This window comes from Pristiophorus japonicus, chromosome 3 (genome assembly GCF_044704955.1).
Source record: "Pristiophorus japonicus isolate sPriJap1 chromosome 3, sPriJap1.hap1, whole genome shotgun sequence".
NCBI lineage: Eukaryota > Metazoa > Chordata > Chondrichthyes > Pristiophoridae > Pristiophorus > Pristiophorus japonicus.
This window is the reverse complement of record NC_091979.1, coordinates 282,684,949-282,698,653: the sequence shown is the minus strand read 5'-3', so window position 1 is coordinate 282,698,653 and position 13,705 is coordinate 282,684,949.

The window sequence follows — 13,705 nt, the reverse complement described above, 5'->3', positions numbered from 1 at the left end:
GGCGCCCACCAAATCCCGTGCCACAGAAGGTGCTTGAGTGGCGGCCACCATTGTTAGACCGGATCACGGCGGTGACTCGTGGCGGTAAATGTTCCAATTTCTAAACCATTGAGTACAAATTCAAGGAAGGTATGCGAAACCTTTATAAATCACTAGTTAGGCCCCAGCTGGAGTATTGTGGCCAATTCTGCACACCACATTTTAGGAAGGATCTTAAGGCTTTAGAGGAAGAGATTTACTAGAATGTTACCAAGGATGCAGGAATTTAGTTGCACAGAAAGATGAGAGAAACCAGGGTTGTTCTTTTAGAGCAGAGGTTAAGGGGAGATTTGATAGAAGTGTTCAAAATCTTGAAGGGTTTTGATAGTTTCTCCTTATTTACTCTGTTTCCAGTGGCAGGAGGGTCGGTAACCAGAGGACACAGATGTAAGGTAATTGGCAAAAGAACCAGAGGAGACATGAGGAAATTAATTTTTACACGGTGAGTTGTTATGATCTGGCTGCACTGCTTGAAAGGGTGGTGGAAGCAGATACAATAATAACTTTCAAAAGGGATTCGGATAAATACTTGAGGGGAAAATTTGCAGGGCTATGGGGAAATAGCAGGGCAGTGTGACTAATTGGATACCTCTTGCCAAGAGCCAGCACATGCACAATGGGTCTCCTTCTGTGCCCTGCATTATTGTATGGTTCTAAGTGAACCCAATATATCTTCTGTGACTCTATAAGCATTTAGGGAGCTCTTAAAGAAAAGAAAGAACTTGCAATTAAAGGTTTAATGGCTTTCAACTAATTATCAAACCAATATTACGGATTATATATTACTACAAATAAAATTATTCTAATTTTCATGAAGAATTGCGTAAAATTCAGTGAAAGAAAAATTTAAGCAATATATTATTCTCAAAAGAAGTGCACAGCTTTAATCCATTGCTCTGCTGGATAACATGAAAGTGACTATGGTTCAAATAATGCAGTGGATAATGTTATGTTTTATACATTATTGCATTGATGAGTGTTTTCCCATTCGTGGCCAGGAGTGGGGTGGGGCCTTGGGAGTTTGGTCCGTATGTGGCCTTGACTGCGGTGAAGAATCCTCGCACATCATGGCTGTCGGCCAGCTGCTGTATCTCGTGTGCTTTTTCCATCCACCACCTGTTCTTTAGATCCCGGGTCTTTTGTTGGACCTTAGACTTTAGCCGTCTGTAATGCTGCTTTGCTGCTCCAGAGTTGAGTTGCTATTCAAGGCTCAGAAATGCCCTGCGCTTGCAATCTATTAGTTCTTGAATCTCCTGATCGTTCTCATCAAACCAGTCCTGGTGTTTCCTGGTTGAGTGACCGAGCGTCTCTTTGCAGGCACTGGTTATGGAGGCCTGGAGGGAAGACCAAGCGCTGTGGACATTCTGCATATTGTGGTCATCAAGGCACGCCAGGTTAGCTGTGAGGCGCTGACTGTAAAGGGCTCTCTTAGCTGGGTCCTTAAGTGCCCCGGCATTGACTTTTTTGCGACACTGCTTCTGCTGCCCCCTTCGCTTTGGGGTTGTGTTGATGTCAATGATAGATTGGATTAGGCGGTGGTCTGTCCAGCAGTCGTCAGCTCCTGTCATGGCAAGGGTGATGCGCACATCCTTGCGATCCCTGGCTCGGTCGATGACATAGTCGAGCAGGTGCCAGTGTTTGGAGCAAGGTTGTTGCCATGATGCCTTGTATTTGTCCCTCTGGCCAAGAACGGGGAAACACTCATCAAGGACACCGAGGCAGTCAGGGCCCGCTGGAAGGAGCACTTCGAAGATCTCCTCAATCGAGACTCTGCCTTTGACTCGAGTCTTCTCGACTCCATTCCGCAGCATGCTAGCAGCCACCACCTCAGTGAGACCCCAACACTGCACGAGGTAGGAAAAAGCCATAAGACAACTAAAAACAAGGCTTTGGGAGTGGATGGAATCCCTGCTGAGGCACTGAAGTATGGCGGAGAGGCACTGCTGGCACGAATACACGACCTCATCTCTCTCATCTGGAGGGAGGAGAGCATGCCAGGAGATCTTAGAGGTACAGTGATCATGACCATTTTTAAAAAGAGGGACAAGTACGACTGCGGCAACTACAGGGGAATCTCCCTGCTTTCAGCCACTGGGAAAGTTGTTGCTCGAATCCTCTTCAATCGTCTTCTCCCTATGGCCGAGAAGCTCCTCCCGGAATCACAATGCGTATTTCGTCCCCTACGGGGCACAACAGACATGAACTTTGCAGCACGCCAGTTGCAGGAAAAATGCAGAGAGCAGCACCAGCCCTTATACATGGCCTTTTTCGATCTTACAAAGGCCTTTGACACTGTCAACCGTGAGGGTCTATGGAGCGTCCTCCTCCGCTTCGGATGCCCCCAAAAGTTTGTCAACATCCTTTGCCTGCTTCACGATGACATGCAGGCCATGATCTTTACCAATGGATCCATTACAGACCCAATTCACATCCGGACCAGGGTCAAACAGGGCTGTGTCATCGCTCCAACCCTCTTCTCAATCTTCCTCGCTGCCATGCTCCACCACACAATCAACAAGCTCCCTGCTGGAGTGGAACTAAACTACAGAACCAGTGAGAAGCTGTTTAACCTACACCGCCTCCAGGCCAGGTCCAAGATCACCCTAATCTCTGTTGTTGAGCTGCAGTATGCGGAAGACGCTGGCGTCTGCGCACATTCAGAGGCTGAACTCCAGGATATAGTCAATGTATTCACTGAGGCATATGAAAGCATAGGTCTTACGCTTAACATCCGTAAGACAAAGGTCCTCCACCAGCCTGTCACCACCGCACTGCACTGCCCTCCAATCATCAAGATCCACAGCGCGGCCCTGGACAAGATGGACCATTTCCCATATCTCGGGAGCCTCTAATTAACAAAGGTAGACATTGATGCGGAGATTCAGCATCGCCTCCAGTACGCCAGTGCAGCCTTCGGCCGTCTGAGGAAAAGACTGTTTGAAGACCAGGCCCTCAAATCTATCACCAAACTCATGGTCTACAGGGATATAGTAATACCCACCCTCCTGTATGGATCTGAGGCATGGACAATGTATAGAAGGCACCTCAAGTCACTGGAGATGTATCACCAGCAATGTCTCCGCAAGATCCTACAAATCCCCTGGGAGGACAGGTGCACCAACATCAGTGTCCTCGACCAGGCTAACATCCCCAGTATTGAAGCACTGACCACACTCGATCAGCTTCGCTGGGCAGGCCACATAGTACGCATGCCAGATACGAGACTCCCTAAGCAAATGCTTTATGCGGAGCTCCTTCAAGGTAAACGAGCCAAAGCAGGATTGCGGAAACGTTATAAGGACACCCTCAAAGCCTCCTTGGTAAAGTGCGACATCACCACTGACACCTAGGAGACCCTGGCCGCAGACCGCCCGAGGTGGAGAAATCCATCCGGGAGGGCGTTGAGCTCTTCGAGTCTCAACGTAAAAAGCATGAAGGGGTCAAGCACAGGCAGCGGAAGGAGTGCGCAGCAAACCAGCCCCATGGATAGCTTCCCTCAACGAATGTCTGTCCCACCTGTAACAGGGTCTGTGGCTCTTGTATCGGACTGTTCAGCCATCAAAGAACTCACTTTGGGAGTGGAAGCAAGTCCTTCTCAATTCCGAGGGACTGCCTATGATGAAAGTACCCAATTGAAAGATAAGCTGCTGTTCCTCGAGTTACATTAGAAGAGTGCAGGAGACCGAGGACATAGCGGTCAGAATTGGCGTGGGGACAGAGAATTAAAATGGCAAGTGACCAGAAGCTCAGGATTAAGCTTGAGGACTGAACGGAGGTGTTCAGCAATGTGAACACCCAATCTGCGTTTGGTCACCCCAATGTAGAGGAAGACCGCATCATGAGCAGCGAATACAGTATACTAAACTGACCATCTTTAAAAAAGGGGACGTCCAACTGCGGCATCTACAGAGGAATCTGCGTGCTATCAGCCACTGGGAATGTTGTCGCTAGAGTCCTCCTCAACCGTCTTCTCCCTGTGGCCGAGGGTCTCCTCCCGGAGTCACAGTGCGGATTTCGTCCCCTACAGGCCACAATGGACATGATTTTTGTAGCGCGACAGCTGCAGGAAAAATGCAGGGAACAGCGCCAGCCCTTATACATGGCCTTCTTCAACTTTACAAAGGCCTTGGACACTGTCAACCGCGAACGTCTATGGAGCGTCCTCCTCCATTTCAGATGCTCCCAAAAGTTCAACATCCTCCTCCGCCTGCTCCACAACGACACGCAGGCCGTGATCCTGACCAACGGATCCATTACAGACGCAATCCACGTCCAGACCGGGGTAAAACAGGGCTGCGTCATCGCCCCAATCCTCTTCTCAATCTTTCTCGCTGCCATACTCCACCTCACAGTCAACAAGCTCCCCGCTGGAGTGGAACTAAATTACAGAACCAGTGAGAACCTGTTCAACCTTCGCCGTCTGCAGGCCAGGTCTAAGACCACCCCAACCTCTGTTGTCGAGCTACAGTACGCGGACGACGCCTGCGTCTGCGCACATACAGAGGCTGAACTCCAGGACATGGTCGACGTATTTACTGAGGCGTAAGAAAGCATAGGCCTTACGCTAAACATCCGTAAGACAAAGGTCCTCCACCAGCCTGCCCTCGCCGCACAGCACTGCCCCCCAGTCATCAAGATCCACGGTGCGGCCCTGAACAATGTGGATCATTTCCCATACCTCGGGAGCCTCTTATCAACTCTCTCCCTCCTTTCTTGAATAGCGGTGTTACATTTGCTACCTTCCAGTCCACTGGGACCATTCTAGAGTCTAGGGAATTTTGAAAGATCAAAATCAATGCATCCACTATGACTACAGCCACCTCTTTTAGAACCCTAGGACGTAAGCCATCAGGTCCAAGGGATTTGTAGGCTTTTAGTCCCATTAGTTTCTCTAGTACTTTTTCTGTACTTGTATTAATTATATTAAGTTCCTCACCCTCATTAGCTCCTTGGTTCCTCATCATTTTAGGTATGTTTTTTGCATATTCTACAATGAAGGCAGGTACAAAATATTTGTTTAATGTTTCTGCCATTTCCTTATTCTACATAATAATTTCTCCTGCATCATCCTCTAAGGGACAATTTTTACTTTTGCTACTCCCTTTCTTTTTACAAACTTGTAGAAGCTCTTACAATCTCTGTCGACGATGCCTGCTTCTGCGCACATATAGAGGCTGAAATCCAGGACATAGTCGACTTATTTACTGAGGCGTACGAAAGCATGGGCCTTATGCTTAACATCCGTAAGACAAAGGTCCCCCTCCAGCCTGTCCTTGTCGCACAGCACTGCCCCCCAGCGTGGCCCTGGACAACGTGGACCATTTCCCATGCCTCGGGAGCCTCTTATCAACAAGTGCAGACATTGACGATGAGATTCAACACCGCCTCCAGTGCAGCCTTCGGCCGCCTGAGGAAAAGAGTATTTGAAGACCAGGCCCTCAAATTTTCCACCAAGCTCATGGTCTGCAGGGCTGTAGTAATATCCGCCCTCCTGTATGGTTCAGAGACACGGGCCATATATAGTAGACACCTCAAGTCGCTGGAGAAATATCACCAATGATGTCTCTGCAGGATCCTACAAATCCCCTGGGAAGACAGACGCACCAACATTAGTGTCCTCGACCAGGCCAACATCCCCAGCATTGGAGCACTGACCACACTTGATCAACTCCGCTGGGTATGCCAGTGTCCACATGCCAGACACGAGACTCCCAAAGCAAGCGCTCTACTCGGAACTCCTTCATGGCAAACGAGCCAAAGGTGGGCAGAGGAAACGTTACAATGCCTCCCTGATAAAGTGCAACATCCCCACTGACACCTGGGAGTCCCTGGCCAAAGACTGCCCTAAGTGGAGGAAGTGCATCCGGGAGGGGGCTGAGCACCTCGAGTCTCATCGTCGAGAGCATGCAGAAATCAAGCGCAGGCAGCGGAAAGAGCATGCGGCAAACTTGTCCCGCTCTCCCTTACCCTCAAAGACTATCTGTCCAACCTGTGACAGGGATTGTGGCTCTGGTATTGGACTGTTCAGCCACCTAAGGACTCATTTTAAGAGTGGAAGCAAGCCTTCCTCGATTCCGAGGGACTGCCTATGATGATGAATGTAATGTATATACTTAAGGTCTGCCCACCACCAGGGGGCACTACCGTCGGAGGTCCTAGGGTCATAGGTACACTCGTGCTGGGCTTGGTATATAACCTGAACTTCACCTTTGTATCTTCACTTCTGGAAGCCATTAAAGACTGACCAGGTCATGCCTAGTCACTGGCTCACAGTACGGAGTTCATTGTATCATTTCATACACTACAATGAAGATACTAAATTGAATATTAATGACTTGGATGAAGGGACCGAGTGTAATGTAGCCAAGTTTGCTGATGATACAAAGATGGGTGGGAAAGCAAATTGTGAGGAGAACATAAAAAATTTGCAAAGGGATATAGAGAGGCTAAGTGAGTGGGCAAAAATTTGGCAGATGTAAGGTTATCCACTTTAGCAGAAAAAAATAGAAAAGCAAATTATAATTTAAATGGAGAAAAATTGCTAACTGCTGCAGCACAGAAGGACCTGGGGGTCCTTGTGCATGAAACACAAAAAGTTAATATGCAGATACAGCAAGAAATCAAGAAGGCAAATGGAATGTTGGCCTTTAATGCAAGGGGGATAGAGTATAAAAGCAGAGAAGTCCTGCTACGACTGTACAGTGTATTGGTGAGGCCACACTTAGAGTACTGCATACAGTTTTGGTCTCCGTATTTAAGGAAGGATATACTTGCATTGGAGGCTGTTCAGAGAAGGTTCACGAGGTTGATTCCGGAGATGAGGGGGTTGACTTATGGGGATAGGTTGAGTAGGCTGGGTCTATACTCATTGGAGTTCAGATGAATGAATGGTGATCTTATCAAAATATATAAGATAATGAGGGAGCTCGACAAGGTGGATGCAGAGAGGATATTTCTACTCATAGGGGAAACTAAAACTCGGAGAAATAGTCTCAGAATAAAGGGCCGCCTATTTAAAACTAAGATGAGGAGGAATTTCCTCTCTTAGCGGTTTGTAAATCTATGGAATGCTCTGCCCCAGAGAGCTGTGGAGACTGGGTCACTGAATATATTTAAGGCGGAGATAGATTTTTGAGCGCTAAGGGAATAAAGGGTTATAGGGAGTGGGCAGGGAAGTGGACTTGAGTCCATGATCAGATCAGCCATGATCTTATTAAATGGCGGAGTAGGCTCGAGGGACCAAGTGGCCTACTCCTGCTCCTATTTCTTATGTTCTTATGAAAGAAGCACAAGTAAATTGCTGTTTCACCTGGAAGGAGTATTTGGGGCCCTGGATGGTGGGAAGGGAGCAGGTGAAAGGGCAGGTGTTGTTTCTCCTGCGAGTGCACGGGAAGGTGCTGTGGGAAAGGGAGTGGTTATAGTGGGTGATGGAAGAATGGACCATGGAGGGAGCGGTCCCTTCAGAATGTGGAGAAACATAAGAATAAAATTTTAAAAAGGCCAATCAGCCCATGAACCCCATTCTTTCAGCAGATTTCAACATGCACAATTTACCCCATCATTGATTCTACCCCATCCATTTAATCTTCTGAGGAAAAGCTCTGCACAGAAATTCCTTATTCCCCAACGGTACTATAAATAATATATATATATTGCATTTATAATACGCAGGTGTCAAATCTAGATAGAAATTGGAGTAATAGCTTCAGGGTTACTGTAGGTTTAAAAAAAAATGATCCAAAGTATATAGGCCAGGACTTTCACCATAGCTGCTCCCACTCTGCCACTGTAACTTCGCTAAAAGTGCATCAGAAACTCTATTTACGCATGTAAACGGGGTTCCTGATGCATTTCTAGCAAAGTTACGATGTTGGAGTGGGAATGGCCTATGGAAACTCCCAGCTATAAACTTTGTAACTGGTAGGATAATAAATTCCTGTCGATGATGTTATTGCATGAACATTTAGCACACTTGCATCATATTCCTGTCTGCATTATTTTAATGGACACATTAATTCAGTCAAAATGAATAGGTTTATGGCTTCGTTAAAATAGCACAACACATTAAATGTGTCCAATGTAGCATGAACAGTAACTTCTATCTAATTTTGTCAAAGAATGAATAAGGATGAGTTGAAAAGCATGAAATGAAAGTATGAATAATCTAATTCAGAAGTGTTTCCAGTAAAACTATGCACTGTGAATAAAGTTTATCATAAATATTTAATCCACTTGCATACATTTTATTGGCCCCTTATTATCCGTTCTGTTCGTGCCCAGTATTTAGTTTCTGGCTTGAATTGGTAGATATAAACAAGATACAAAAATAAATGAATGGGTTAGAAATAGTGACAGGTAACAGAATGGAGCAATATGTTTAGAGCCTGTGAAATAAAGTATTAATTAATGGTATATGTCGGCAGCATGACAAAATATAAGCAGAGACATCCTCAGAGGAAAAGCCTACTGCTTTCTGGGTAGACAATCTGAATGTTGTTCACATTTTTTCTAAAATTATATTTTATGAAGCAATCAAACTTAAAATGACCAGCTGCATCATGTATCTTTTCTCTGAAGTCCCTTTTGTGTGAGAGAACAAGCTAGTTACTCTTTACCAGAACTATAGCAGACCAGCCTGGCACTAATAATTTTACAATTCTGCCCCTCAGAGGTCAGACTGAGAATTCAAAAATGGCCATCAAGATTGGTTTCTGTGGTACACACTGTCCTCTGCTGGTTGTGCACAAGTATTGTAGGCGGGTGCCTGATGCTTTTTCTGCCACAGGTCAGATGTTTCAATATCAAAAACAAATCTAAAATGCATGCCATTTTGTACATTTAAGCCTTCTTATAAAAGGTCAGGACATTTTAAGTGTAATTGAATAAAAGAACTTGGTAATAACATGATGAATACTAGCAGCGTAGCAAGCTTTATCTCTCAGTCTATAAAAATATTTTATAGTTCTTAAAATAATATTTAGAAGATGCGTAATTGAAATACATTAACATGCATTTCAAGTGTTTAATAGTTTTAAAACATTGATTAGAAAATATATAAAATGGAACAGAAGCTTTATAAATAAAACAGCATTGTAGCTGGAGAAATGGAAATATGATTGAAAACAACATTTAATACCAGAATAATTTAACAGATTAGAGCTTGATATTGCTGATGAATAAAGAGCAAAAATTCCAACTCTGTATGCTCTCCCGAAATAATCATGCAATAAAAATAATTGACAAGGCTACTCAAAATTGCCATTTATAATGATATAGCAGAATAAATGTTGTCTTATGAATATTGAGCCTTTGAGTATTTTATCATGATCTCCATTTAACTGATGCCATCAAAAGGTAATAGGATTTTGACTTTTTAAAAAACGTTATATTGGTGTTTAACAGGAAGAAGGGATTTTACTGCAAAATGATGCAGTGTTTTGCTGGGATATTTTGTTTTAAGTTCAGAGGGCTAGAATTTCTCCAAAGCCCGCCAGCGCCCGATTGCTGCCCAAAAGACCGCTAAGGCTGGGAAGATAATCGCCGGCAAAAACTTCCCGAAAAAAAAATCTGCCCAGCGAAAAATATGGGCCTTGCACCTCCAATCTGGGCGGTAAAGTGCAATTTCGGCTAGATTGGGCGGTGCCGAAAGAAAATGGGCGAAAAATTAAAAAATGTATAAAAATTTATACCGAAGCTGCAGGTTGGGCCTAACACCAAAAAAAGAATTAAAATAATTTTTTTAAAAACCTAACTAAAAATTCCCAGAAACATTCCCAAGACATTTTTAAATTAAATCACCCCAACAGATTTTGAAAGTAAATAGTAAAAAACGAATCACTTACCTTTTTCTTGCAGATCTATTTACCTACCGCCCAGCTCTGCTGATCCTCGTGGGCGGTTAAAACATAAAAAAAATATATTTACTTATGGATCCCCACTCAGCTAAAGATCGCGCCAGGGCAATCTGTGGACGTTGCACTCCGGCGGTCCCCTCCCCAGCGCTACTTCGAAACTGCCGGCATGCCTCAGGTAGGGAAGTTTTCACCGATCCGGTTCTCGCCCAAAACAGCCAATACCGCCGAGAAACCGGGCAGTGAAAGAGTGCAAATTCTAGCTTTAACACATTTTAATTGAAAGGGAATGATTGAATCTAGGTGTGCACTTATGACTCCCAAGTCAACTAATTCCTGATTTTGTCTGAGCCATTAAAGAGAGGTTCTCAGTGGAATGGAAGGATGAAAAATCAAAGGGCAAATCGCCTCAGGTTATTCTGTTGCATTTGTTATAAGCCATTTAGTGACAAGAGATTGGCAAAATCCCATGAATAAGACTGAGAATTGATATGTGGAACTTGGTGAATTGAATAAAGAAAACGAAAGGAGAAAAATTAAGAATGCCATCTTATTTCTATGAGATATTTGCTAGCATCCCAGTCCCAATGCTTTGAAGCCTGGAAGATACACCCTCCTCCAAACTGGCACTCCGAGCCTCCATAGCAGCAATCTGAGCATCCATGCAGGAAGCATAGACTACCCTGAAGGCCTTGGCCTCTGTTGCAGATGTCCCTGGGGATAATGACACATGCTGCATGGTGGGCAGCAGTGGTGCAAAGTCATTTAGCATACTACTACTGTTGCAGGTGGTAGACTCCTCCATGATCTGAAGCAGCTTTGTTTCCTTTGCCTATGGGATTTGGAGAGTTCTCTCTTCATAGGGAGAGGAAGAGGTTTGGGGATCTACTATCTGTATAAAAAGGCTGATTAGCATCATTTGTGTTTTGTTGATGGTTAGAAATTGTAAAAGTTCTATTTATTGATAACTGCAAAAGAGACAGACGTAGAGACATACAGATAGAAACAGAGAGAGGCCTGCTTTCGAGGACCAATCACAAAATACTGAATTTAATGTTTGCATAAGATTTATTAGAAACTAACAAATCCATGCTGCCAGACCCAGGAATCCACAATTGACCCAAACCCTACATTCCAGCCCTCAGTTCTGTCAAACGTCAGATTCCCCTTCCATAGTTGTACCAAAAGCCAGATTCTCTCTGCACATTGATGCCAGATGAAATTACTCCCTCATCTATGCTGCCAAACTCTACCATTCCCATCATAGTAGTGTCAAACATTCGGACCTCCAACCCAGTTCTGCTAAACTACAGGACCATCTCCCAGAGCTACCAAAGCCCAGGACATGACCCAATGCAGCTAACTCCCATTCCTTCTCCCACTACAGCTAAATATCTATCTTCAACTAGTACATCTTCCAAACCATTTTGCTGTGTATTCTCAACTTTAAAAGGGTAAAAATTAAGCACAAAGTAATATACATTTAAGCAACATGTAAAGTACCATGACAAGCTGCAACTGTGAAACAAAATGTAGAATAAAAATCAGAAAGTTACCATAAAAACTGTGAAAACTAAACCAATTGTTTTTACTAAGAAACTGTAACATTTGTTTGCACATTAAATTAATTCAAATATAAAAATGGTGGATAGTTTAAATTCATTATCTGCAGGGTGCATCTTAACAGAGCGCCATTGTGCTTGAATTCTTAACATGAAACAGTTGAATATTTATGGTTTCTGCAGAATAATGGATAGCTGTGAAATTCAACCCTCTTAGCGTTGATAAAATCCTAAGCATCCCATTTAATAAATTTGAATTTGTCTTATTCCATGAAGTAGTGGTCATGATGTGATCCTGATCTGGATTTAACAGCCATATTCTTACATATCTGACGAGGTGTGAGGAATGCCATGGTTGATGGGGGAGAGTGGGGGGGGGGGGGGTGCATAGTGGGGACAGTGGGGATCCGCTAGTCAAAAATAATTTCACAGACTATATGCAGGGCCTTCATTTGAGAAGGTACCAAATATTAATTTGACTCTGGTATGAAGGGCTATGATAGAACTATTGTTTGTGATAAGGGATGTTCGCCTTCTGACAGGGCTGCGTCATCGCTCCAACCCTCTTCTCAATCTTCCTCGCTGCCATGCTGGAGTGGAACTAAACCACAAAACCATTAGGAAGCTGTTTCATCTCCGCCGCCTCCAGGCCAGGTCCAAGATCACCCCAACCTCTGTCGTTGAACTGTAGTACGCGGACGATGCCAGCGTACATTCTGAGGCTGAACTCCAGGATATCGTCGATTATTCACCAAGGCATATGAAAGCATGGGCCTTACACTTAACATCCGTAAGATAAAGGACCTCCATCAGCCTGTCCTCGCCGCACAGCACTGCCCCCCCAGTCATCAAGATTCATGGCGCGGCCCTCGACAACGTGGGCCACTTCCCACACCTTGGGAGCCTTTTATCAATAAAGGCAGACATTGATGCCTCCAGTGCGCCAGTGCAGCCTTCGGCCGCCTGAGAAAAAGAATGTTCGAAGACTAGGCCCTCAAATCTACCACCAAACTCATGGTCTACAGGGCTGTAGTAATACTCGCCCTCCTGTATGCATCAGAGGCATGGGCGATGTATAGAAGGCACCTCAAGTCGCTGGAGATATATCACCAATGATGTCTCCGCAAGATCCTGCAAATCCCCTGGGAGGACAGGTGCATCAACATCAGTGTCCTCGCCCAGGCTAACATCCCCAGCTTTGAAGCACTGACCACACTCCGCTTCGCTGGGCAGGCCACATAGTTCGCATGCCAGACACGAGGCTCCCTAAGCAATTGCTCTATGCGGAGCTCCTTCTCGGCAAACGAGCCAAAGGTGGCAGCGGAAACGTTACAAGGACACCCTCAAAGCCTCCCTGGTAAAGTACGGCATCACCACTGACACCTGGGAGTCCCTGGCCGAAGAACGTCCTGGCTGGAGAAAATGCATCCGGGAGGGCGTTGAGTTCTTCGAATCTCAACGTCGCAAGCGTGATGAGGTCAGGCGCAGGCAGTGAAAGGAGTGTGCGGCAAATCAGTCTCACCTCCCCTTTCCCCGACGAATGTCTGTCCCACCTGTGACAGGGTCTGTGGCTCTTGCATTGGACTGTTCAGCCACCAAAGGACTCACATTAGCAGTGGAAGCAAGTCTTCCTCGATTCCGAGGGACTGCCTATGATGATGAATTTTAGTAAAAGCATAATTGGATTTGCCTTGAATGTGCTATTGTCATTTGCATAATTTCTACACCTGACCAAACCAGTCCTTCTCAAAAGCAGTAAATCCAATTTATAAGTCCAAGTGATGTTGTAAACTGTGAGACTGACATTTGAGGTTTTATAAACATGACACAATAGTGATATTAGATTACATTCCCCAACTACTGAACCAGCAGCTGTTACCTTATCAAATATATACTGAATGTTTTTAAAATCTCATCTCACTATTCTGCTGTACTGTAGAGCTATGAAATTATGTAGTTAATAACCTTGTCAGTTGGGCCCTGAAAATATCTGTAATGTAGTAACTGTCACCAATCATATTGTCATATGGATGGTGAAACTGTATAATAAAAAGAACTATGGATAGTTAAGACACATAAAAAAGATTGTAGTTTAATCAAATTGGTCCAAACTCCTACTCATCCACTTCTCATGCCGTCAACAATGACTCCAGTAAATCTCGTCACGCACCCATCAATCCTCCCCTCAGCACGTCCCAGGCTACCCACACCATTTATCATCCTGCAAAATGTCAATTTTCGCAAACAATACCC